The sequence below is a fragment of the Taudactylus pleione genome, unplaced genomic scaffold (genome assembly GCF_031769625.1).
Source record: "Taudactylus pleione unplaced genomic scaffold, aTauple2 ptg000115l, whole genome shotgun sequence".
Lineage (NCBI taxonomy): Eukaryota > Metazoa > Chordata > Amphibia > Anura > Myobatrachidae > Taudactylus > Taudactylus pleione.
In genome coordinates this window covers 3407036-3433258 of record NW_028284517.1, presented here as the reverse complement: position 1 = coordinate 3433258, position 26223 = coordinate 3407036, and the positions used below count along the sequence as shown (strand labels likewise).

Here is a 26223-nt window from a genome sequence, read left to right as displayed (position 1 = left end):
AGGGACAGTAGTGCTTACCTTTCATCTATTTCTTGTTTGCTTTTTTTTTTCTGAATCCAATAATTTTTTATTGAGTTTTTAAAATATGCAATAAATTTACATTATACAATAATATAAACATTACAATAATAAAAACAAAAAATAGTACATAAAGCAAAAAATAAATAAAAAAATCTTGTGCGTGGTTTCACTTTTTATTATCCAAATAGCATGTGTACGGTATATCATTCATCACATGCATGTCAAACAATAAATAAGGTATTTGGGTACATATATACATGGTAAAGACAGTTTGCACAGCATTATACAAATATTATTATTGTTATTTAAATATAGAAGCTTGGGACAAGATAGTAAACAGGCTGGGTGCCATCAACCTTGAACGACTATATGGAGAATCGAGCCATCTTTCCCAAGTATCATAATACTTCCACACCGAGCCTCTAGCGGTATGAACATACTTTTCATGTGCAGCAACCACACGATCCAAAGATAACCAGGTTTCCATATTTGGCACAGTGATTGCCATCCAATCCCTTGCTATGCAGACTTTGGCCAGCGTACAGGGCTGGCCCTAGCCAAAATTTTTTGGTAAGCAAGTATATTTTTTGATGCCCCCTTATGCAGTGCCCCTTTTACAGTGCCCCCAGTAGTAAACCCCTTATATAGTGCCCCCAGTAGTAGCCCCCCCATGCAGTACCCCCAATAGTGGTACCCCCTATGCAGTGCCCCTTATATAGTGCCCCCAGTTGTAATCCCCCCATGTAGTGCCCCCAAAAGTGGTACCCCTTATGCAGTGCCGTTTAAACAGTGGCCCCAGTTGTATTTCCCCCCTATGCAGTACCCCAAGTATTACCCTTTAAATAGTGCCCCTAGTAGTAGTCCCCCATCTTGTAGTGCCCCTAGTAGTAATCCTTCCTTGTAGTAGTCACCCCATTGTTGTGCCCCCAGTGGAAGTTCCCCCCTTGTGCAGTGGCCACAGTAGTAGCCCCCCCTTGTAGTGCCCCCAGTAGTAATCCCCCCTTGTAGTAGTCCCCCCTTGTAGTGCCTCTAGTAGTAGTCCCCCCTTGTAGTGCCCCCAGTAGTAGCCCCCCCTTTTAGTGCCCCCAGTAGTAGTCCCTCTTACAGTGCCCCAGGAGTAGCCCCCCTTGTAGTGCCCCTAGTAGTAGCCCCCCCTTGTAGTTCCCCCAGTAGTAGACCCCCTTTGAAGTGCCCCCAGTAGTAGCCCCCCTTGTAGTGCTCCCAGTAGTAGCCCCCCCTTGTAGTGCCCCCAGTAGTAGTCCCCCCTTGTAGCCCCCTTGTAGTGCCCCCAGTAGTAGTCCCGCCTTTTAGTGCCCCCAGTAGTAGCCCCCCTTTTAGTGCCCCCAGCTCCTCCATCCATCCTCCCGGGCTGGGCCGCTTTGCATCATGGGAGAGACGTCATGACGTCTCTTCCATTACCCACTGCAGAAGATAGCTCTGGCAGTGGGTGCACAGGATGCTAATCACAACAAACACACAGCTGCCGGTGCCGGCGGCTGTGTGTTTGACACTGTGTAGAGCTCCGTCCGGTCAGCGCTCCGTCCGATCAGCGCTACACACGAAGTGCAGCTGTGTCACAAAGACACAGTTGGCCTGCATGGTACGCAGCTGAGGCTCCCTCCACTATGTGGCACCCTACTCAGCTGCGTACCATGCGTAATGGTAGAACTGGCCCTGCCTCTCACACCAATGCCAATGTGTGTCCTGTGCACAGACTGATATGTAGCCTATCCTATTCACCCACCACTCACACCAATGTCACTGTGTGCCCTGTGCACAGACTGCTATGTAGCCTCTCCTATTCACCCACCACTCACACCTATGTCTCTGTGTGTCCTGTGCACAGACTGATATGTAGCCCATCCGAAAAACCCACCACTCACACCTATGTCTCTGTGTACCCTGTGCACAGACTGCTATGTAACCTCTCCTATTCACCAACCACTCACACCTATGTCACTGTGTGCCCTGTGCACAGACTGCTAATGTAGCCTATCCTATTCACCCACCACTCACACCAATGTCACGGTATGCCTTGTGCAGACTGCTATGTAGCCTATCCTATTCACCCACCACTCACACCTATGTCACTGTGTGCCCTGTGCACAGACTGCTATGTAGCCTATCCTATTCACCCACCACTCACACCAATGTCACTGTGTGCCTTGTGCACAGACTGCTATGTAGCCTATCCTATTCACCCACCACTCACACCAATGTCACTGTGTGCCCTATGCTCAGACTGCTATGTAGCCTATCATATTCACCCACCACTCACACCAATGTCACTGTGTATCCTGTGCACAGACTGCTATGTAGCCTCTCCTATTCACCCACCACTCACACCAATGTCTCTGTGGGACCTGTTCACAGACTGCTATGTAGCCTATCCTATTCACCCACCTATTCACACCAATGTCACTGTGTGCCCTGATATGTAGCCTATCCTATTCACCCACCACTCACACCAATGTCACTGTGTGCCTTGTGCACAAACTGCTATATAGCCTATCCTATTCACCCACCACTCACACCAATGTCACTGTGTGCCCTGTGCACAGACTGCTATGTAGCCTATCCTATTCACCCACCACTCACACCTATGTCACTGTGTGCCCGATGCACAGACTGCTATGTAGCCTCTCCTATTCACCCACCACTCACACCAATGTCTCTGTGAACCCTGTGCACAGACTGCTGTGTAACCTATCCTATTCACCCACCACTCACAACTATGTCACTGTGTGCCCTGTGCACAGATTGCTATGTTACCTCTCCTATTCACCCACCACTCACAACAATGTCATTGTGTGCCCTGTGCACAGACTGCTATGTAACCTCTCCTATTCACCCACCACTCACACCAATGTCACTGTGGGCCCTGTGCACAGACTGCATGTAACCTCTCCTACTCACCCACCACTCACACCAATGTCACTGTGTGCTCTGTACACAGACTGCTATGTAACCTCTCCTATTCATCCACCACTCACACCAATGTCACTCTGTGCCCTGTGCACAGACTGCTATGTAACCTCTCCTACTCACCCCCCGCTCACACCAATGTCACTGTGTGCTCTGTACACAGACTGCTATGTGACCTCTCCTATTCATCCGCCACTCACACCAATGTCACTTTGTGCCCTGTGCACAGACTGCTATGTTGCCTATCCTATTCACCCACCACTCACACCAATGTATCTGTGCCCTGTGCACAGACTGCTATGTAACCTATCCTATTTACCCACCTCTCACACCTATGTCACTGTGTGCCCTATGCACAGACTGCTATGTAACCTATCCTATTCACCCACCACTCACACCAATATCACTGTGTGCCCTGTGCACAGACTGCTATGTAGCCTATCCTATTCACCCACCACTCACACTTATGTCACTGTGTGCCCTGTGCACAGACTGCTATGTAACCTATCCTATTCACCCACCTCTCACACCTATGTCACTGTGTGTCCTGTGCACAGACTGATATGTAACCTATCCTATTCACCCACCTCTCACACCTATGTCACTGTGTGCCCTGTGCACAGACTGCTATGTTGCCTATCCTATTCACCCACCACTCACACCAATGTATCTGTGCCCTGTGCACAGACTGCTATGTAACCTATCCTATTTACCCACCTCTCACACCTATGTCACTGTGTGCCCTATGCACAGACTGCTATGTAACCTATCCTATTCACCCACCACTCACACCAATGTCACTATGTGCCCTGTGCACAGACTGCTATGTAACCTATCCTATCACCCACCACTCACACCAATGTCACTGTGTGCCCTGTGCACAGACTGCTATGTAACTTCTCCTATTCACCCACCACTCACACCAATGTCACTGTGCCCTGTGCACAGACTGCTGTGTAACCTCTCCTATTCACCCACCACTCACAACTATGTCACTGTGTGCCCTGTGCACAGACTGCTATGTAACCTATCCTATTCACCCACCACTCACATCAATGTCACTGTGGGCCCTGTGCACAGACTGCTTTGTAGCCTCTCCTATTCACCCACCACTCACACCAATGTCACTGTGCCCTGTGCACAGACTGCATGTAACCTCTCCTACTCACCCACCGCTCACATCAATGTCACTGTGTGCCCTGTGCACAGACTGATATGTAACCTATCCTATTCACCCACCACTCACACCAATGTCACTGTGTGCCCTGTGCACAGACTGCTATGTAGCCTATCCTATTCACCCACCACTCACACCAATGTCACTGTGTGCCCTGTGCACAGACTGCTATGTAGCCTATCCTATTCAAGTGACCGCAGGCATAAAGCAGCTCTCCCCCCACCCCTTACCAGCCGCACGCTTGGTAACACACTTCTTTCTTACATTGAATATGTCAAATAATTTTGTTTATGTTATTGCTCAACTTTAACTTGACGGATGAAGATGAAACAAAGTGCAGGTTATTTCTAGGAATTTCCACTACAAATTGATGCAGTTCATGAAAATCAGTTCAGTAGTTTTTGCGCCAACTTGGAACATATAGACAGACACAACATTCTTATATTAGTAAAGATACAATTTCTCCAAGTGACAGTAATCACCCAGCTTGTGGCTGTAGATGGACCCAATCGAGAAAGTACAATTAAGTCACAGAAAAGTATCAACATAATCAATACCAGGCTGAACAGCTGTAAAGGAAACCTGACTGCTGGGAAACATAGTTGCAAAGAAGATTATTAGAGCCAATTGAACTATTTTGGCCTATAAAGGGTTACTCCTTTTATCTACCTATTAAAGTCAATGGGTGCCCTGTTTTGGTGGGGAAACAGATGTTTTGGTGGGAAAATGGTGTCGGGTGTCGCCATGGGTCTGAGGCATCTAAAGGTTGGAAATCACCTCCCTGGAGCATAGGGTGCAGGGCAAAAATTTATTAAGAATCCTAGTACTCTGCCCACCAAACAGGCCAGCACTAGTGCAGAGCCCTAGTGGGTAAATACTCATGGGTGCTTCACAGCCCTTCACGGGCATGTACAACATTTTGGCTTGGGACTTTTGCCCAATATGTGGATGCATTGAAGGGGGAGTTAGGCCTAGAGCAAGAGCCGTCCACTGGCCAGGACTTCAGGACTTCTTCAGCTTCACCCACAGTCTCCTGGCCTCTTCCAGTCAATGGTGTTGTCTTTGATTGTTGCTTTGGATGGCTCCTCTTTGCTTGATCTTGACAGCTCTTCTCTCTTCTTCCTGACATCTTCTCCCTTGCCGTCTGCCTCTACTCCTTTTCAGAACTTCTTCTTTTCTTCAAGAACACTCTCCAGGAGGTATTTGTATATGTGTCAAAGTCAACAATCAAGAGAAGACTTCACAAGAGTGAATATAGAGGGTTCACCACAAGATGTAAACCATTGGTGAGCCTCAAAAACAGGAAGACCAGATTAGAGTTTGCCAAACAACATCTAAAAAAGCCATTACAGTTCTGGAACAACATCCTATGGACAGATGAGACAAAGATCAACTTGTACCAGAGTGATGGGAAGAGAAGAGTATGGAGATGGAAAGGAATTGCTCATGATCCAAAACATACCACCTCATCAGTGAAGCATGGTGGTGGTAGTGTCATGGCGTGGGCATGTATGGCTGCCAATGGAACTGGTTCCCTTGTATTTATTGATGATGTGACTGTTGACAAAGGCAGCAGAATGAATTCTGAAGTGTTTCGGGCAATATTATATGCTCATATTCAGTCAAATGCTTCAGAACTCATTGGACGGCGCTTCACAGTGCAGATGGACAGTGACCCGAAGCATACTGCAAAAGCAACCAAAGAGTTTTTTAAGGCTAAAAAGTGGAATGTTATGCAATGGCCAAGTCAATCCCCTGACCTGAATCCGATTGAGCATGCATTTCACTTGATGAAGACAAAACTGAAGGAAAAATGTCCCAAGAACAAGCAGGAACTGAAGACATTTGCAGTAGAGGCCTGGCAGAGCATCACCAGGGATGAAACCCAGCATCTGGTGATGTCTATGCATTCCAGACTTCAGGCTGTAATTGCCTGCAAAGAATTTGCAACAATGTATTAAAAAGTGAAAGTTAGATTTAGGATTGTTTAGTTTGTCCCATTACTTTTGGCCCCTTAAAAAGTGGGAGGCACATATAGAAACCGTTGTAATTCCTACACCGTTCACCTGATTTGGATGTAATTACTCTCAAATTAAATCTGAAGTCTGCAGTTAAAGCACATCTTGTTTGTTTAATTTCAAAGCCATTGTGGTGGTGAATAGAGGACAAAATATGAAAACTCTGTCAATGTCCCAATATTTATGCACCTGACTCTATATTATAAATTGGGCAAATGACTGCATACTTGGTGTGAAAAATGCACACATGCAAACAAAAAAAATAAGTGAATGCTAATGTCCTTATGTAGATTTGATATTTGCACCTCCTTACGCTTGGAGAGATGGATTGTTGAAGGGAATGGAAGTGCAAAAAGTCCAATTAAACACAATCATCCGATGTATTCAAAAATATTAAATTAGAATCTGCTCCCTGAAATTGCAAATATCTAATAGATAATACAAATAGATAGCAACAGCCACAACATTAAATTAAGAGTATCAGTGTAAGGGATCATGGAAGACACACTTAGCCAATCGGAAGTGTCTGCTGATTGTCATCATTATCATCAAGGCAATATATATATATATATATATTTTATATACAGTATATTAGAGATGTGTGCATGCTCCCGCATTTTGGTTTTCGATCCGGATTCATCTTTGTGTTTTGGTTTTGATTTTGGATGTGTATTTTAAGGAAAAAATAATTAAAAACACAGCTAAAATGACGTAATTTTCCCCTATTAGCATGCACTCCAAAACCCAAGTTTGGTTTTAAAATCCGAGCTACAAAATGTGGGAAGATCCGAACCGGGACTCAGTACCCCTAAATTCGGTTGTTGTCGGTTCTCTGGGAAGTGGACCTGCACATCTCTAATACATATATATATATTGCACGCCTCCTCCCTCCTCCTTTGCACCTCTGAAAGCATAAGGACGCGTCAGTGCAAAATCCAACCGAATCGACATATGCCCAGTACAAAAAACATGCAACGTGTTCAAAAAATAAAACACACTTACGTCAGTATCGTGGTCATTTGCTTCATTTTCTAATAAAATAATTAAGTTAATTAATATATTAATGTTTATTAGATAGATAAAAGTAAACCTTAAAGGAATTGTGTATGTAACAAATAATATATATATATCTGTGTGTGTGTGTAACCTAGGACCCCACACAGGTCACGTTATGCAGGTCACCCAGCATGTACACAGGTGTAGTCATTACTTATTGTCGCATTTTAAAAGATCCACAGGTGGAGATAATTATTTCACTATTGATTTTGAGGAGACCTGGAAAACATGCACTGTTTGGGGTCCTGAGGACCGAGTTTGAGAAAGTGAGCAATAGACAATTGGTGGGTAAATATGGTCTTAAAATAACTCCAAACACTTTTGTCAGGCGCGTTTATCAGTAATTAAAACATGACTGAAGAAATCATGATCATCCTCAGAATAACAAAATACTTGATAACAATTCCATATTTGATTGCCTTTGTTATAGGAATAAACTGCCCCATTACAGTCCAGGTTTTAAGCATATACATGCTTGCGCATAGGCGACTTAATTAGTACCTCAGTCAATTTGGACTCGTCATTTGGACTTGTAGATATCCTTAAAGCCTGGACTGTAATGGCGGGGTTTGGGAAACTCTGATATATGGTTTATTAAATGTTATCTTCTTTATAGCTGTAACCCCCTCAGCTTTCCTTAGACCAGGGGTAGGCGACATGTGCTGTGGAACTACACATCCCAGCATGCCCTGCCACAGTTTTGCTGTTAGGCCAAAGGCATGCTAAAACTTTGGCAAGGCATGCTGGGATGTCTGGTTCCACTGCAGCTGGAGTGCCACACGTCGCCTACCCCTGCAAACACATTCCACCATCGTTTCATAGGTACTGAGGCTGATTGGCGCATAATCTCCAACCTTATATACATTGTGTAGGTCAGAAGTTCCCAAACTCCACCATTACATTGCAGGTTTTAGGGATATCCATGCTTGAGCCCAGATAGTTAAATCAAATTGACTGAGGTACTAATTAAGTTACCTGTGCTCAAGCATGGTTATCCTTAACACATACTTGCCTACCCTCCTGATTTGGTCGGGAGCCTCCCAAAAATTGCCTCCCGGCCTCCCAGGAAGGCAGGCAAGCCTCCCGCAAGCTGCTGACCCCTCCTGCCACCCCCCCTGCGATTACATGAAAATCCCTGGTGGGGGCCTGTGACGCGATTCATGCCGAATCACGTCATTTTGGCCCCGCCCCCTGCTTTACAGTGTCAGGATTATCGGCATTGTGTAGCGGGGGCAAAATGACGTGAGCACATGGCCACGCCCCCGCTCCGCCCACAGCAGCCGACGACTCCCCCCGATTTTGCTGATCTGGCTGCCCCCTCCCGGAAGGGGCAGCCAGAATGTCTGCATCTCTGCCTTAAAACCTGGACTGTAATGGCGGATTTTGGGAACCTTTAGTGTAAAGGTGCGTACAGACAGGGCGATTAAAGTGGACGACTGAACGATAATGTATCGTTCAGTCGTCCACTTTATCATCCATTTTTAACACCAAAATGATGAACGATAATGATGATGCGCGTTCCTGTGGGTCGTTCGTCATTATCGTTCATCGAGTAAACATGCAAGCCAACCTGACGATGTCGTCAGGTTGCTGTATGTTGGGGAATGGGGGAGAGAGCCCGGCGCTGAATGATATTGTTAAAGATATCGTTCAGCGGGTGTGCTCAATGTCATGAACGACATAGAGCACACCCTGCCGGGGATACACTACACATCGCTCAGGGAGCATATCGTCTAGTGTGTACGCTCCATAAAAGTGTTGATCCAGAAAAAAGAAGGGATTTCCAGTGTGGCAGCTACTTATTTCCCATCAAAGGGGAAAGACTCTCCTCCCTGACCGCACACAGCAATACGATGCTTTCCCTGGGTCACACTGTGCCATGTTCTCATTAGCACTATAGATACCTTTTCCCGAATGAGCCAAGTCACTTGTGAGAACCTATTCCCATCTGTCCTGTATGTTTTCCATTTATAATAACTGGGACTGCATTTAATTCAGGCCAGGTTAGTGCATTTGTAAAAATATTGTCTAATGCTGAGATGGTCAATGTTGTCTTCCAATTTTTATACAGTTCATAGTTACCCAGGAAACCTAATTACAAATGTTTTATGGGCATTTATAAGCTAGAGACTGAGGTCCTCATTCAGAGGCGGTCGGAGGATGCAAGCGGTCGCTCAGAAAATGGGCGGCCGCTTGCATCCTGACCGCCCACCTCTGTTTCGGTCGTTAGCCTGTGGGTTTACACCCACAGCTCTAATGACCACTAGGGTGATGGTCACGATGGTCATAGACCATCGCGACCATCAGGGCTTACGACGAGACCCTAGGGTAGGGTCTCACTTGTCGTAAGCCCCGGAGAGCTTCTGGCTTTGTCAGAGCCGGAAGCTCTGGGGCCTCCCCCAAATGGTAGGCGTTCCCATGGGAATGCCTCCATTTGGGCTGCCACCCCCCCGGCCCGCCTTCCAAATGTGGTGAGCTGTCAATCAACATCGACAGCTCGCCCTCTTTGGAAAGAGACCCGCTATGACCGGCGCTGTCGGTCGTAGCGGGTCTCACGCATGCGCACGAAGGAGCCGGCTCCCTCGTGTGAATGCGCACTAGACAAACATCGAGGCAGCCGTGCGGTCGTACACATAAAGCTGAGGTAGTGCCACATATAATAGCTTCATAATCATAACCGGTACATGTGATTGGATATTCCTTGCGGCAGTTGCTATTACACATACTGAGGGGCGTTTATGAAATCTGACGCATAGATAATTGGGTAGAAAATGTGCTATAACCTATAGCAACCAATCAAAGCCAGAGGGCGCCCTGGGTTATGTGCCGTCTCTGTCATTCAATTAACTCATTACATTCCTTATTTAATAACTAATACCCAACATCGCCTTAGATTTCGTAGGCCCTCCACCTCCCGCACCATAAACAGTGACGAAAATAACAAATGTAACTTCTGATTTTATTACATTTAGACAACACAGACGTTTCAGAGAGGTCTTATAGGGGGGATCCACTAAGCGATTTAAGCAAGCAATTGCACGATAATGATGTCATTATCGTGCAATCGCTTGTAAATCGCGCATGCATCGGGGATGTTTTGGACGGAAGTGACCCGCGATGCGCGTGCCCGCGGGTCGCTTCCAACATCCGACATCGCCCGTACATGCAGGTCAACCTGACGATCACGTCAGGTTCTGCATGTGTGGGGATGAGGAATGTGCCAGGACTGAACGAGTGAACATTCAGTCTAGGCACATCACTAGCTATACAAACGACAGCACGATTGCAATGTCGCAATCGTGCTGTCATTTGTATGTTGCTAAGTGGATACCCCCCATTAGCCTCTGTGATTGATTTGGTTCCTAGTCAGTGATGGGTTTGAGCCTCTCTCAGCAGCTTTCAGCAGATAGATGTCCTGTCAAGGTGTCCTGGCCAAAACGCATTGTCATCCGATGTAAGAACCGCCGCTTCAGGTTTCTAAACATAATAAAGAATAAAGGGGGATAATAGTATTATATATTCCACATATTGAGATGTTTTGAGAACGTTTTTTAGTAAAGATACCGCCAAGGTCATGTTGGAGATGGGCGGGGCCTCTTTCTTCCGCACATACATAGCTCGGGGTTATAGGGAAGGATTGCATTTAGTAGAACATAACTAGAAACTGTCGGTGATCTAACCAATAGGCTCACTTCATGCTATTTATAGTCCATAAATTATTTTCAAATTTGTATTCAGTTTCTTATTCTAATCCAATCAAAACTAAACAATCTGAAAAAAATATATATATTTTTTTAATATGTTATAGAAGATGGTGAACTGCACCATCACCCCCATGCGTGGGGTCTATATGAAAAGTAAAAAAGTACTGTCACGATTTGAGGGGAAAGTCCCTATGTCAGACTTGCCTACCCTCCCGATTCGGCCAGAAGCTTCCTGAAAATCCAGTGCCGCGTCCGGCCCCCCAGAAAGGCAGGAAAGTCTCCCGGCGGCCGCCTACCCCTCCCCCCGTGGGCCCTGATGACGCGATTTGAGCTGAATCGTGTCATTGTGGCCCCACCACCGTCAATTTCAGCACTGTGAAGAGGGGGCGGGCGCCATGTTGACGCGATTGCGGTCACGTCCCTATGCTCCACCCCCAATAGAGTATCATCCACGCATCACGCCCTCTTTCAGATGGGATACCCCTCCCCGCTGTGGAAGCCTGACAACTCCCTCCCGGAAGGAGGGAGCTGAAAGTAGGCAAGTACGCCCTCTGCGGGCAGTTGGGAGGTATAACACCACCATGGTACCTCTGTTACCAGCAGCAACTGAAGGGACGCCGAGGGGTGTTTGGTTCCCTTTTTGAATGTGCTTGGGAATCGTGCGCTAGATTTGTCTTGGTAAAAGTGTCGCTATATATGGAGGGCAGGTGTATTCTGGCCAGTGGCCGTGCTGAATGACATGTACGGATCAGTCTTTGTACCAGGACTCTGAACCCCTTTGTCCTCCCACAACTCACCCAATCATTTCCTGAAACTGCTCATACGTCATCCAACATCTCAGAGTTTCTAACCTCACTCTTTTCTTGCCCCTCACTTTAGTCCTGACCCATTTGACGTAGGTTTCCCGAGGATACGGGCCATCGCTAGGAAATACAAAACAGAATGGAGGAAGTATTGAATAAGAAGAATACAAGTAACATAAAACCCTGAAACAAAACTTCCATTCAAGAAATGACAAACAATCTCCCCCAATCTTATTTGGGTCAAGTCAATTTGATAAAGATGATTGTGTTCTCTAACTTATAACAGCCACTCCAGGTCTCGCCAATTTTATTACATCTGGGGCTATGGGTTTGCTCACCCGGGAATTCCCATGTTTTATTTGGCAAAACTAACAGTAACGCATAGCCCTGTTGAAGCTTAAGCAAAGTATGTCTGAGAGTGGTATAACTTTCTTAAACGTAAAGCTACAACTAATATCCCTCTCACACCGAGGCAAGGACCCGGGGAAAAAAAACAGGTCATGTGTCAGTGTGAATAGTTCAACCTGGGTTATGTGACCCAGGTCCGTGGCCGTGGTCATGACCAGGGATTTTCCCGGGTCTAAGCCAGGTACGCTGTGGTCAGAAAGGGTTTTCCTGGGTTACCCTACTAAGCTCATTGGCGGATCGGAAGAGGTCAGTGATGATATTGTCTACAAGCTGCAGAAGAACAGCAATGGTGACTTGGCAGGTGAAAGAGCTTCTGTCTATTCCAGGGGAAGAAGAGATAAAAAGTTTATTATACCCATTTCAGACATAAGCCCGGGCTCCAACATGGCTCCAACCCGTGATTTTGAACACGGCTTCAACCTGTGCCCCAGCTAGGGTTCCCTTTCCACAATAATGACTTGGATCAAGTATTGGTTCATCCCTTATGGGACAACAGAGCTATCTCCACTAACTGTAGACTTCTTAGGTGGTTTTCTGATTTCTGGAAAGTCAGGGTGGGACTCTCGCATTGGCTGGACATGTTCCCCAAATGTCATACTGTTGTTGAAACTTTAATTGAAACATTGCCATACTCCTGTGCTATGTTTAAGGCATGTACATATACAGAATGTTTCTGAATATATTTCACCGAGGGTATTTGTCTCCATATAATAGCAGGGGGTGAAGGTGCTTTGTGGCCAACATATGGATGGGGGTCACCTGGTCATGTTAAATTTTAGCATGACGTATATTTGTGGGGGGCATTTCACCCTTCCCTAGTGGGAAGAGGTATAGATTGTTTGCGCCATTTATACATTATGTCTATGTGTCCCCTTTGCCAAAGAGCATAGTGCCAGCATCCTGAGTATCACATGACCTGACACAGTACGGCAACTCACCTGCTCCCAGGAGATCTAACCGTGTGCACCTTCTCTGTCCCCTGGGGATCATTCGCTGATACACTGCTCTTTCTCATGGACCTATCCTTGGGCCTCATTGCTGTTCCTGGCTGTCAATGTGGCACTGTCCCGCTCTCCTGGGCATCACTCCCTGATGCTCCGCTCTTTCCCTTGAATTTATCCTTGGACATGGTTACTGTTCCGGGCTGGCGAAGCGGCAGCTGGTGCCCTGGTCCGCAGGTGATCAGTTTGTCCCCGGGATATAATAATGCTGTTTATAGAGGCACAGACAATATGGAGAGATTTATAGGCTGTGTTACAGTATTACCTACATCTTACCATGCAGACACAATTGTATGTCCCACGCTAACCTCCAGTAAGGTCTGATTAGTATGATTCCACACTCACCTCCAGTGAGGTCTGATTAGTATGGTTCCACGCTCACCTCCAGTGAGGTCTGGTTAGTATGGTTCCACGCTCACCTCCAGTGAGGTCTGATTAGTATGGTTCCACTCTCACCATTAATGAGGTCTGATTAGTATGGTTCCACGCTCACCACCAGTGAGGTCTGATTAGAATGGTTCCATGCTCACCTCCAGTGAGGTCTGATTAGTTTGGTTCCATGGTCACCTCCAGTGAGGTCTGATTAGTATGATTCCACACTCACCTCCAATGAGGTCTGATTAGTTTGGTTCCATGGTCACCTCCAGTAAGGACTGATTAATATGGCTCCATGCTCACCTCCAGTGAGGTCTGATTAGTATGGTTCCACGTTCACCTCCAGTGAGGTCTGATTAGAATGGTTCCACGCTCACCACCAGTGAGATCTGATTAGTAGATACAGAAGAGTTTCTAATTTTGAATTTTGAAAATTTGATCTAGAAACATTCCTATGTCCACTGAGTGGTTTGTACTTGTGTTCCAGTGACTGCAATGATGGGGTAATGAAATAACCAGCCCAGAGCCTGCGCAGCATACAGGGGCCCCTAGGGCTGCTGGGACCTATTGCAGTTTGTAAAAGTAATTTATTTGCTCATGATAGCACACGCTGTTATGTAATGGGTGGTGCCTGGATTACCGTGTTACCCTATAACACAGGGGTTCCCTACCACGGTCCTCAAGGCACACTAACAGTCCAGGTTTTAAGGATAACCATACTTGAGCACAAAGAACTTAGGGCTTGATTCAGAGCCGGATGCTATTTGCGAACGGTCATTCAGAAAAAGGGGTGGGCTATTTAAATTGAGCGCTCGCTCTTTGCGGTCTGTTGACGCCTCAATGTCTGAGCGGGTGAACGAAACATGTGCTCGTTATTTTGTAAAGACGCCCCCTGGCCGTTTGCATCATACGTCATCTCCGCTATTTATTAGATTAATCGAGTACATCGAAAGGCGTCTGAACTGCTCGCAGTGCTTGTGGTAGGTTTTACTTCCCGCAATCACTGCAAGCAGTTCAGGCTAAAAGACAACCAAGTGATGTGGTCGATGACGCTGCTTTGTTAATTATGCACACCCATTAAACGCCCATTTTGACATTTTGGCACGCCTGCGTTCGGATATCCACTCCCCGTTTTCAAGCACCTTCCCCTTTTACCACCCACAAACGCCTCATTCTGTCACTCAAATTAGCAGGCCTTCGCTGTTTTGAGAGCGCATGATTTCCAACCGCAATGACAGGGTGGCGCATGCGCATTACGACCCATACGCATGCGCAGATGTGCGAACATTGCTCGGAGCGAACGTGCGGCCGCTTACGAGCGGCTCTGAATCAGGCCCTTAATTAGTACCTTATTTTGATTAAACCATTTGTGCTTTAGCATAGATATCACCAAAACCAGGACTGTTAGTGTGCCTTGAGGACCGAGGTTGGGAATCACTGCTATATCATACAGATGACCATGTATACTGGTGCACTTTCAAATTAATTTGCAAATATGAAAAGTCTGTCTTTAATTCATAGTTAAATGGACTGTTAAAGTTATATTTGTCTCAATTTAATTATTTCAGTACATTGAGTGATAGATATGTTTGCATGGATACTATAATATTTTAGTATTTGATTGACTGAAATAAAAAAAGTGATTCCCCTATTTACGTAGTACATTATATAGCTTTCCCAGTTATGTTACAGAATATAGTGTCCCTACTATATACATTTCATCCTCCCCTCAGCTACAATCAGATGCTGCTTCCCCTATTTAGGCACCTCTCAGCCTTCCCTGTCTAAAGCTGAATCGGACCCTGGCACCAGGAATATCCCCAATTCAAGATGAAAGTCTCTAGAGCACACATTATAAAATTGGTTCCTCACCTCGTTCCAGCAGCTTCTCAGTGAGAGGAACCTCATAGGCCTGGCACAGTCTCAGGATCTTGTAATACTGCTGCAGCCCCTGTCTCCGGAACTGTTCCACCAGCTCTACTGTTTCCCCTTCCCGTGTAGAAGGCAGGGAATGAGCATCCACGGCAGCATTGCCAGTGCGCACCAAATGGCACTGCTCTAACTGTGCTGTCGCAAGGTTCCCTAAGCCTGACACTAAGGGCCTGATCCTGAACCATGCACAGGTTCGTAGGCGGCCGCATCTAGTGATTTTTTGCAGACCGCGCAGGCGTTGCGGGTTGCACATGCATCTATGCGAATATACGCACTATTCATAGTGGTACGCCATTTTGAGTACGGATACTAAATGGATGGCAACAATATGGATGCGCATTTTGTGGATGTTTCATGGGTTTGCTGTGTTGCGTTCTATTATGAGTTGTGTGAATGCACAGTAGATGCCAATTTCAGACGCATCCCCTGCACCCAATATAGGGTAAGGGTAAGTGCCGCTGACAGTGATGACTGCTATTCCTGTACGAAGTATAACTCTCTGGCAAAGGATGCTGAGACTTGTAGTTCAGTAACAACAGGAGTGGTGGCAATGCCTTCGTCTCTCCATCTTTGGTATCCTCACCTTTACTCTGCGCTTCCTCTCTCTGTAGTTCTTCCCAATGTCCTCCATGTCCTCATAGCTGAGGAGTCTTCTTTCCTCCAAACTCACCGGGGGCACCTGCAGAAACTGTGACCCGCTCCCCCCGCTTTGCACACTGTGGACAGGCCAAGATTCTGTTCTTGTGCTTCCTAGGCCATCCAGCATCCCAGAGAGGGTCACCACAGGCTGAGAATTGCCTCCCTCAGTGTTGTGGTCGCTGGGAGGCTGGAAATACATCACTGCATCTGCAAGGACAGAGGAAACTTATGTTTAACATGATCGTGGCCAGCGGAGACACAAAATACGCAGCATCGCAGCTCACGTTACACCCAAACAAAAACAGTACTTATGCTTTTTTGTAGTGAAGGAGCAATCTGTTCTCTGTACCCACAAAGGATGACGTTACCACAGGCATAATGGTCCATGCCATGGGCAGTGTAAGTATGGTCACACCATGTTTTCTACCATGTTATCACTATCCACTCATTTCATTGAAAATTTCCCATTAACACCACCTAAAAACTAACAGCCGTGATGTATAGATGTATGACGTAGCCACCACACTTATCATGCTCTCAGCTTTGTCTCTCATTCATTAGATAGAAAACCAAGCTTACAATCTATAGGGAAATAGGCATTGATACACAAGAATAGGTGCTATATATTGCATTTTGGTCCAGCCAGAAGGCACAGTTGCATGACCCATTTACACCGGAATGTCGGCCAAATGTCATGAGGATGTGAGAGAAAGACGATGTGTGAGGTTGTGTGGGGACTGTGAATGGGGATGTAATTACATATGGAGGCTATGAAGGTTATGTGGGTGGTTCTGGGTTCTGATAAGCTTGCCTGAAGAGGTGAGTTTTAAGGGATCGCTTGCAGGATTGGAGACTAGAGGAAAGTCGTATTGTGTGAGTTAAGGCATTCCATAGAGTGGGTGCAGCCCGAAGAAAGTCCTGTAACCGTGAATGGGAGCAAGTAATGCATGGGGATGAGAGATGCAGATCTTGTACTGAGCGGAGAGGTCGGGTAGGGAGATATTTAGAAATGAGTGAAGAGATGTATGTTGGTGTGGTTTGGTTAATAGCCTTATGTGTAAGTAAGAGTATTTTGTATTGAATACGGTAGAAAACCGGCAACCAGTGGAGGGACTGACAGAGCGGGGTAGCAGACGATGAACGTTTGGCAAGGAAGATAAGCCTTGCAGTTGCATTCATAATTGATTGTAATGGAGATAGCCTGTTTTTGGGAAGACCAGTAAGGAGGCTATTGCAATAGTCAATACGGGAAATAATAAGTGCATGGATTAGAGTTTTTGCAGTGTCTTGTGTGAGATATGGTCGAATTTTGGATATGTTTTTTAGATGTATGTAACATGATTTTGAGACAGATTGAATGTGGGGAACAAAGGACAGTTCAGAGTCAAGGATGACACCCAAGGCAGCGAGCTTGTGGGGCAGGGTGGATTGTCGAGTTGTCAACAGTGATAGAGAGATCAGTTTGGTAACCATTATTGGCTGGTGGAAATATAATTAATTCTGTTTTAGAAATATTAAGTTTCAGGTGGCGAAATGACATCCAAGATGAAATTGCAGAAAGACATTCAGTGACACGGACCAGTACAGATGGTGATAAATCTGGGGAAGATACATAGATTTGAGTATCATATGCATACAGATGGTGCTGAAATCCAAAAGAGCTGATTAGTTTGCCAAGAGAGGAGGTATAGATTGAGAATAACAGAGGCCCTAATACAGAGCCTTGCGGTACTCCAACTGATAGAGTTAGTGAAGAGGAGGCAGAGTCAGAAAAACGAACAGTAAAAGAGCGATCAGATAGGTGGGAAGAGAACCAAGAAGGAGCTGTGTCCTTAAGACCTAGGGATTGTAGTGTGTATATGAGAAGAGAGTGGTCAACAGTGTCAAAAGCAGCAGAGAGATCTAGAAGAATTAGGAGTGAGTAATGGCCTTTAGCCTTGGCAGTGACCAGATCATTTACTACCTTAGTCAGTGCTGTCTCTGTGGAGTGTTGGGAACGGAAGCCGGACTGAAGTGGGTCCAATAAGTTATGTGAGTTAAGAAAGTGTGTGAGGCGGGTGTAGACAAATCTCTCAATTAGCTTGGAGGGGCATGGGAACTGGGAGATAGGACGGTAATTTGAGAGAGTGTTGGGGTCAGAGTTTTGTTTTTTCAGAATAGGAGTAATCACTGCATGCTTGAACAGTGATGGAAAGTTGCCAGTAGAGAGAGAGATTACAGATTTTAGTTAGGGTTGGGATAAGCACAGGAGACAGAGCTTTACTGATTTGTGAGGGTAAAGGATCTAGAGTAGAGGTAATACAGTAGGAGGAAGAGAAGAGGGAAGATACTTCATCTTCGTTTGTGAGATCAAATGAAGAGAATGTGCCAGAGGATTCAGGTAGGCAATCTAACTTCCATGTTCTTCTTCCTCTAGGAATAATGTCCCACTGACAGCTCCTTGTAGTTGATTTGATTTTTGCTGCTTATTGCTGAGTGAGATCACCAGGTCATCAAACTGCAAGTCACTGATGGGAAAATTAGCCTAGGAAAGAGCAGGGCTTGCGTTACAGTCCAGCGATCAGTTCAATAAACCTCTCAACTATCCAAGGTTGAATGCAGGAACTGAGGAGCCTATTACATGAGGGCCAGCACCACTGGATACACTTTTTCTATACGATAGCTATATTAGGAAGGTTTTTTAAATATAGTATGTATTTATATATACAAGTAATAAATAAGAGAAAATAAGAACTTAGGAGAGAGTTATCCTTTGACCAAACAACCCAACCACCATTCTTAAATCTTCACCTCTTTTCTCACAGTCTTCAGGTCATGGCTGGAGATTTGCTTCCTCTTGCTCTTGTCTGTCTGGTTATAGAGGTCCACCAAGCGCAGCCGGCACTGATTCAGGTAACCTTCCAGGATAGCCAGGGCTTCTGGGTTAGCCTGCTGGATGGTGGGTGTGATCACACGGGACTGCGAGCTCCTCATCATGCGGTGACCGCCTGCCTCAGTTTTATATGGCTGGAAGCAAAATACTATAGTTATCTGGTAACAGGGATCATCTAGTTGAGGTATATCAGATATCACAAGTATCTGGGAAAAGTGAAAAGATGTTTCAAACCAGAGCAGATGCATTCTCAGTGCAGCCAATGCAAGTTCCCTGAAAACCCATAATTATTTAATCAAAGATTTAATCAGTAAACTGAAATGCTGCCTCTACTTGGGGTGTATGTTAGTATGAGGGGGTGCCAAAATAATTTCTGGAGGGAATGCTGATCCTTGTATTGTCATACTGGAGGATCCTGGGGTGCCACCAGGTGAGTTAGCGTTCAATATATGACCCAAAGTGGTGCTAATATTATGTAGTGAAGGAGCTGATTGGTCGGTACTTTATCTCCATCCATTTTCTCTCTCTCCAAGGCTTAGTACTTAGGGCTCAATTCAGACTCGCTCGCTAGATGCGTTCGCACGCACACAGCCTATGCAAATTCGGCACACAACCAGCAAGGCAGACGATTGCACGGCAAGGCATAAGCACGCCCACTATGTCTTGGCGTGCAATCGTTTTGTGTATGCAGACGCCCACCAGCCTGTCTTAAGACACCCAGTAGCGCACGACATCTCCAGGAAGCGTATGCAACCATCGGTACATCGGGTACCATCGGAAGGGAAAGCAACACTTGAGGTTGACTATACCCTACTGCAAGCGCTGCGAGCACTTCAGTGTAAAAAACAACCAGGTGACGAGTACAATGACACTGCCTGTTAATTATGCACGCCTCTGATACGGCGTTAAGACACTCGGGCATGACTGCATTCGCACCTCCACTCCCCCATTTCTAGTGGCCAGCCCCTGTTACCACCCACAAACAGCTGCTCCTGTCACTCACGCTGCTGGGCTGTCTGCGAGTGTATGCTTCCCGATCGATCGGACTAGTTTGCGCACTGTGATGCATACGCATGCGCACATTGCGAACCATCGCCATCAACGAGCGAATGCTTCTTAGAGAGCGGGTCTGAATCAGCTCCTTAGACCCCAATTTAACTGCAATGATGCCAGGAGAAGATGAAGCAGTGTAGGTGGAACTCCAGTGCACAGAAATGGATATAGTGCTAAAGCGTGTGTGGTTAAATTATAGTGTATTGCTTACTGCCCTTTACCATATTTAAAGTATACCCCACATTTTTAATGACTGATTTGGGTCAATAAATAAACATTATGTTTTACCATCCTCTACCTGTTTACACCTCCTATTAATAAATAAGAATATTGTCCTTCTGTAATAATAACATGGTCTTAGCTCTCAGTATGTAAAACACGCTTAGCAAAACCAACATGGCAGCTCCCACTGAGTGGTGGAGAAGATTCATATGTCAGTTTAAAATACCCATGTAACACTATAAAGATTTGAATGGGCAGTTACATAGAGTATAAGGATAAGTGTTTCACATTTCTGGTTAAGTCCCACCTTAAGCTGCACCGGTGATGAAGGATAAGTTTGCCTTTTGGCTGTCGATTGGACTAAAGTTGCTGAAAACTGTGATTTCTAAGTGCTGAACCCACCGTTTCTTCAGTGGTTTCTAGGGACATTCGGCTTTTGAGACTTCTCTCATCCATCCTATCCTGTACCCTGGTTTCTAGGTCTGTCAGGTCCAGTTTTCCAGGCAGCCATTTGTCTATGCCCCCCATACTGTCCAACTGGGTCCTGAACTTCTGTCTTTCCAGTAACCAGTCAGAAATGTTCTGACCGATGTTACTAGTCTCTCCAATCTCAGCCATCCTTTCAGATTCTGACTTAATGATGCTGCCAGAAGCCACAAGCGATGGTTCCGTAACCTTTACTGACCCAGATTGCAGTTTTTCCATGGGGGGAGCAATGATGCGTCGTGTCCTTGACTTTGGAGGTCCAAACGTCCTGCAGGCCACCTTGAAGAAACGAGTCTGGGACAGATCTCTCTGCTTATACCCCGTCAAGTGATTATCCATTGGTGGATGAAAGTCCTGGAATGAGACTTCTGTAGCCATTGTCACATTCAGCATAGTTTCATCCCGGATAATGTCATTGGAGCAGCTAACATGCGTTACGTGCGCTGCAGCATAAAGGCAGCGGTGCCACAAATTCTCCTACTTATTCTTCTATTTCCATGGGTGACTGATCTCTGGAGCTTACACTAGGGCTGGTCCTGGAATGGAGAAATATGTAAGCGGCTGAACATGTCCAGGATCATTGTTTTAGCGGTTCTGCTTCACAAAACAACATTAGACTCTAATTTGATCACAAACGCAAATTAGGTTCACTAAAAAAAATCACAAATTGCAACACACATACAAAGCAACACCGATGACTATTTTAAGTGTGGGTATTGGACAGGAGCCTATGCGCCTGATTTATGCCAGACACATATCACAGACACGTCTCACCTGCACCCATGTTGGAAACCATTTTTATAAATGTAACAACCACATTCACTATTACGCATCAATTACATTTTGAATCCTGGCGGTGACCATCGCTACGGCATAGCCGCACATGCAAAATCGCCTACTGCGTCCAACATCGACATTGCGTGCAATTTTGGATTAAGCCCAAGGAACAGAGGAATTGTGTAGCTGGAAGGTTATGCTGGAACTTGCAGTGCCACTACCGGCTGAACCTGGACTTGATGGCAGACATAAACCACTCCTGAAAATGACCAAATAATAATAGATAATGAGAATAGCCTCCGGCTGGACAGCATGGTACCTTGCAGTAAAAAAACAGGGACAAATATATAACATTGTACCCACTGTAGAAAAATCTGATATCAGGGTTGTCACACGCATTAGTGATTATATCAATCAGGCTTCTAGGCTATAATAAGTTAACACAGGGCTAGGCAACGTCACGCACTCCAGCTCATCTGGTACTACAAGTCCCAGCGTGCCCTGCCACAGGGTTATAATGCTCTAACAGCAAAGCTGTGGCAGGGCATGCTGGGAGGTATAGTTCCACAGCAGCTGGAGTGTCACACTTTGCCTAACCCTGCTAAAAAAAAAAACTAGTGTATAAAATAAAGTACCCCTGACATGAAGGAGCAGCTCCCCAGCTATGCTCTGTAGGTGCAGGAACCTTCAAGTCCCTCTTACATCCAAGGCTTGTTGCTTTCAAGGTACCATGGTGATGGCCCGACCCCACTCTCTGATTGACCTGGTTAAAACATGTCCCCAAATGTCTGACAATGGGTCTGGCGTCGTCTCCATTTTCTTGAAGACCGAAGCTGGTTGATGATAAGGATGTGGGCTCAAGGAAAATGTCTCCAGTACTGGAGACAAGTTGTTTAATTAATAAAAACTAAAATAATAATAAAACAAATGTCAGAAATCAGAATTCTGTTTTGCTGCCAGTGAGTGTTTGGCTCTCTGCTGCCGGTAATATGCCTCACAAGCTAACATCTGATTTCCTGTGGAAGCAGCAGAGCAAGTTTGTGTCAGAACCGTGGTGTGTACCCCAAATGGACGAGTAAGTTGTGTTTTGTCCACTTTCTGAGGCAAAAGATCTTCTAATTGACATGATGTTAGTCCTGGTGGGATGATACTACGTGAGTTTGCATGGAATGATTTTTTTGTTATTATTGTACTGTAGGTGTAGAGGGGTGTGTATAAAAAAAAGTAGGATATAAGGAGATTTTGGGGTGCTTTGAGGGTATTTAAAAAAAATTACAAATGTATTATTTTTCAATGAGAAAACTACTGTAATTACATTTGGGGTGATTAAACTAACAAGTTGATTTTGTGGTAATTTGAGGCACATGGGGTTCTGCAGGTTGTTCCAACATTGTATCCTTAAAACAAAGATTTTCCCTACCATGGTCGGTATTCAATTAGTTTAACGTCCGAGATAAAGTTCGCCTGCCCGACTTTCCGTCTACATCACGTGTTTTGGACATGGAAACTTATTGTGTGCGCCCCCGATATTCACCCTATTCAATTCCAAACCACGCAAAAACGGCAAGCTGCGAATTTGGAACAGGCGGAAAGTGCTGTCAGAAATGGGAAAGATCAGCCTGAACCCCCCAAAAGGATGCACTAACATTGGGGATCAGTGTAGATGTGCCTGAATAGCCCTTATAAATCTATTTGGGGTACTTAAGTTGTGTTAATTGCTTCTTATTAGCGTCTTTGCACAAGTGGTGAAGAATGGCATAAAGCAGTATTTTTGGGGAATATAAATAGTCCTGTATAAATTTGGGGTACATGAAAATGGGTGCTAGCAGGGTTTAAAGTCTCTAAAGTGAAGTTTTAAATATCGTGAAAAACGCACCTGCTGCATGCACCTGCAATCTTAAAAATACCTGACCCATCCTTACAGACCCCCAAAAAGTCTATTTCACTAGTTTTTATGCTTGTCCCCCTACTTTTTACTTCGCCCCCCCAAAATGAAAGTACTTTTTTGGGGTGTTCTTTTTTTCTGAATTTTTTGACACAGTTGTGTCAAAAAGGTTCTGAGTGGTTTCCCCACCTTTGCACCCCAAAATAAAAAAATTGCACTTCTTTTCTCCTGCTATACAGAGGCGCATCTTTTTTGCCTATTACATTGCATTGACTTTCCATGTACGCAAAAAGCGGCTGGAATTGAATATGGAGATAAGTTTCCGCCACGCAATAAGCCAAGATCGGCGATACTTTTCCGCGGATCTCGGCTTTTTGCGTCTAATTGAATATGGCCCCATGTCTCACCCCCAGGGAGGTGCGGATGGAAAAATTTTGTGTTTACTCATGGAGGGTACAGTGCATACTTGCCTACTTTTGAAAAAGCTTTTCAGGGAGATTGTGAAAGCAGCACCTATGAGCGCGGCAGTAAAGTGGGCGTGTACTGCTACATCTGAGAGGCGTGTCATAAAATTGATTTATAGCCACATGTAAATGAGCCCCAAAGCAGCTAGTAACATCTACTTGTTGATGAAAACACACTGATACTTCTCAGAAAATACATGTAACCATAGGGATCATTGTGCTTTATAACCAATGCAGGTAAATTATACTAACGATCCCATTATAATGTATATATCTCTTTTTTTTCTTTTATATAACAGTGTCATAATGGGGGTAAGATGAAATGAGGGAGATTGGTAGACTCTTCAGGGAGACAGGGAGATCGCTGCTATTTCAGGAAGTCTCCTGCACAATGAGGGAGGGTTGGCAAGTATGGTTCAGTGCGATTTCCTATTGGATTGCAACATGAATTTGCTATGTGAATTTGCAGAGAAAACATCAACTCGCACCTCACAATTCGCACCGAATTGGATTCGTTCCTGTCAGTAAGCAGTGTGTATTGCAGTGTCTGTGTCAGTAAGCAGTGTGTATTGCAATGTCTGTGTCAGTAAGCAGTGTGAGGCATTGTCCTTGTCAGTAAGAGGTGTGTGGCTGTGTCAGTAAGCAATGTATTGCAGTGTCTGTGTCAGTAAGCAGTGTGAGGCATTGTCCATGCCAGTAAGAGGTGTGTGGCTGTGTCAGTAAGCAGTGTGTATTGCAGTGTGAATCATTGTCTGTGTCAGTAAGCTGTGTGTGGCTGTGTCAGTAAGCAGTGTGTATTGCAGTATCTGTGTCAGTAAGCAGTGTGAGTCATTGTCCTTGTCAATAAGTGGTGTGTGGCTGTGTCAGTAAGCAGTGTGTATTGCAGTGTCTGTGTCAGTAAGCTGTGTGTGGCTGTGTCAGTAAGCAGTGTGTATTGCAGTATCTGTGTCAGTAAGCAGTGTGAGTCATTGTCCTTGTCAATAAGTGGTGTGTGGCTGTGTCAGTAAGCAGTGTGTATTGCAGTGTCTGTGTCAGTAAGCAGTGAGTCATTGTCCTTGTCAGTAAGCAGTGTGTGGCTGTGTCAGTAAGCAGTGTGTATTGCAGTGTCCGTGTCAGTAAGCAGTATGAGTCATTGTCCATGTCAGTAAGTGGTGTGTGGCTGTGTCCATGTCAATAAGAAGTGACAGCATCAGTAAGGAGGGACGCAGGAGGGGTGTGGGCATTTAATAGGTTAGACAAGAATATATATGAAGTCACTGCTTTTGCTTTAGATAACTTGTTTTGTTTTCTTACATTACAGCCTCCAGCCTCAGAGAGTCCGTCTGGACCACAGCCGTATAGCGGTGAGGTTACACAGCAGATGTAGCAGCAGCATCCTGACCACCTGAAATCCATCTTCTTTGGACGAGTAAGTCAGAACCAGAAACTGCTCTGGTCACACAGGTGGCATGTGATAGAAATGCAATAGAATTTCAAAGCAAGTTTCTACTGCAGGGTCCATAGGGTATCCACAGGATACCTTGGGGTATAGGTGATGGCTCTGCCATTGGGCACCACACAGTTAATCTTTTAGTCCCTGGATGCACTGGGTCCTCCTCTCCTATACCCTGCCCCCAGGCCAAGGCACCTTCAGTTTCGTAGGTGCCCGGCCGGAGTCGGGTCACTGCACAGAAGGGATGCTGATACAGCCCCTGAAGATCTTGAAGAATGGTCAGCATGGACAGTCCAGTGGACATCCATGCTGCCACTCCGACACCCCGCCGGCGCCGACCACCGGTACTGATCCGGGGAACTCGGCGGGCTCCTAGGGGTTCCAGCTAGTGGGAACCCCTGGGGGTCTTGGACTGTGGCCAGATCTTCATGGGGGACATTGAGGTAAGCAGCGGACGTCTGCAGTAGGCCCCCGCTGAAGCACAGTCCACCTTTTTGTCCCCAGGGCTAGGGGCTCCCTGGGGACGGCTGCTTGTGGAGCCAGGTAAGAGCATGTGCTACCACTGAACCGCTGAGATATGGGGCTGGAGCACCACAGAGTTGCGCTCCAGCATCCTGGGAGTTAAAGGCATGCCAGGGGAGCGCGCTTCCCTGTATAGAACAGGCGGCGCCTCCCCCGATGCACACAGCGACGCTTTTTCCTCAGTGATTCAGCGGGCTGTTCCAGCGTTCCTCACCCGGGCCCGCCCACACTGTGCTCTCCGGCGGCCATCTTTTTTGAGCTACAACGCTGGTCTCACACAGCGGTGCCTGGTTCCCCCCTGCATACCTCTCCTCCAGTAGTAAGGTCAGAGTATGCAGCACTATTCCTACTAGACATTAGGTCTTGTAGTCGATTATAGTGCTATTGTGCAGGTTATTTTTTTCTGCATAGTTGGTGACTTATGCTAGCGCTGTGTCTGATTTCTTCTGTC

The 26223-nt window shown here is 45.8% G+C and overlaps 1 pseudogene; it reads right to left on the bottom strand.

The window, feature by feature from the left end:
• Positions 1 to 10534: 10534 nt before the first annotated feature.
• On the bottom strand, positions 10535 to 21085 carry LOC148524886 (EF-hand calcium-binding domain-containing protein 12-like; annotated as a pseudogene).
• Positions 21086 to 26223: the final 5138 nt, after the last annotated feature.